This window comes from Crocodylus porosus, unplaced genomic scaffold, assembly GCF_001723895.1.
Source record: "Crocodylus porosus isolate Cpor-Errol unplaced genomic scaffold, CroPor_comp1, whole genome shotgun sequence".
NCBI classification, from domain to species: domain Eukaryota; kingdom Metazoa; phylum Chordata; order Crocodylia; family Crocodylidae; genus Crocodylus; species Crocodylus porosus.
In genome coordinates, this window is record NW_017728886.1 from 225,099,246 (window position 1) to 225,101,148 (window position 1,903).

At 42.5% G+C, this 1,903-nt stretch overlaps 1 protein-coding gene across 1 annotated transcript in view; it reads left to right on the forward strand.

The window, feature by feature from the left end:
* Positions 1–1,013: 1,013 nt before the first annotated feature.
* The window catches only part of CNBD1 (cyclic nucleotide binding domain containing 1), a 67,857-nt gene continuing 66,967 nt past the window's right edge, over positions 1,014–1,903 (forward strand). The window contains exon 1 of the mRNA XM_019550145.1: positions 1,014–1,111. The gene's annotated coding sequence lies outside the window, so the exon portion shown is untranslated. The remainder of the gene's footprint in view (positions 1,112–1,903) is intronic.

Genomic DNA, 1,903 nt, shown 5'->3' on the forward strand with positions numbered 1-1,903 from the left:
CCTTCAAGAGCAAATTGGATGCTTATCTTGCAGGGATCCTATGACCCCAGCTGACTTCCTGCCCTTTGGGTGGGGGGGCTGGACTCGATGATCTTCCGAGGTCCCTTCCAGCCTTAATGTCTATGAAATCTATGTCTATGAAATAAAAGTTATATATGAAGTATACCTGGGTGGAACTTTACACTGGTGCAGTCTTAGCCCAAATCTTAACAGGTTAATTCTACACTAGATTGGGAACAGTTATTCCAGATGTAGGATTCACTTTGCCTTGTCCTTTTTTAAAATGTAAATGTGGCCTTTCTCTACTCGAATCTTTCTTGCTTCTATTCTTACACTAATGATTAATTATCTAGTGATGCTACTCGGGAATGTTACAGAAACTGGGAAAATGCTTACTTTAATATTGTGACTCAGTGGGAGTGCACAGGTCAAATTCACTAATGGTAATGACCAATTAAAAATAGGATCCGGCATGAAGATGAGGCCAAGGACTACCACTTAGTTGCCATACTACATGTTAACATTGCAGTTGTTCTGTGTGCATAACAGAATCCCTAAACTCTTCTTGCTCTTAGAGTCATAGAATCATAGAAAATTAGGGTTGGAAAGGACATCAGGAGGTCATCTAGTTCAGCCCCCTGCTCAGGAACATCCCCAACTAGATCATCCCAGCCAAAACTTTGTCTAACCAGGTCTTAAAAACCTCCAAAAAGACCTCTAACTGGGTCTTTAAAACCTCCAAACAAATGCTCTGGGTAACCTATTCCGGTGTTTTACTACCTGTGATGGGGCACCAAGTCCGCCCCGTCACAGAACTTTGAGGGAGTGAAGGAAAGCAGAAAACTTACCTTAGCAACCAGTCCCAGGAGAAAGGGGGCGGTGCTACCCGGATGGGGGAGAGAGAGACCTGGAGGAAAACACAAGCCTGTGAAGGGAAAGAGTGCTGGCTGTGAGAGAGATAGTAGATGGCTGGAAGGTTTTAAAGGGGAAGTAACCCAAATTCGCTGGAAAAAGAGAAGAAAGCAGCCCAGAAGAAACAGGGAGAAACTACAAGAAAGAGAAAAGGGAATGTAAGAAGGGGCCTGGAGAGAGACTTACCTGGGAAGCTGAAGTGAGTTAACAAAGGAGGACTTTGAGTCAGCGAGTCTGATACCTGAAGACATCAAGTAACATCCCAGAGACTTAAAATTAAAAGAAAGGAATGAGAGTTGATGAAAACTAACGAAGAGAAGAGAACCCCACAATTTTGATATCAGTAGTAAATACAAGGTGACCTAGGATTGCTATTTGCTTGGGACCCATGTGGAAGAGAATTGGGCAAGCAAGCAAGAAATGGAGAGTTCTCAAAGAGAGAGGGAACTAAATATATATGATGTTATTTATCTAAGAGAGACATAATAGTTGTGCAGAAGAGTTATTTTTGTTGAACCGCAGACACGATATCTTCCTCATCTCTCAGGACTGTGTTTCTTTCTGTACCTTGTTCCATCACAGTCGTGGTGGGCAAGAAATAAAGGAGATTAACCAGCTCATATTAAAACAAGAGATGGTGATTTATTTTGCAAGTGTAGCTTAACTCTCACACTACCCTTCTAGTAAGAAAATTCTTCCTAATATCTCACCTAAAGTTCTCTTACTGCAACTTGAAACAATTGCTCCTTGCTCTATTAGGTAGTTGAAGGCTGCTATTAAATCCCCTCTCAGTCTTCTCTTTTCTAGACTAAATAAGTCCAGTTCCCTGCAGCCTTTCCTCATAAGTCATGTCCTCCAGTCCCCAAAGCATTTTTGTTGCCCTCCGCTGGACTCTACAAATTGTCCACATTCTTTCTGTAAGGGGGGTGGGGCAGAACTGAACACAGAACTCCAGATGTGGCCTCACAAGTGCTGAATAGAGGGGAATAAT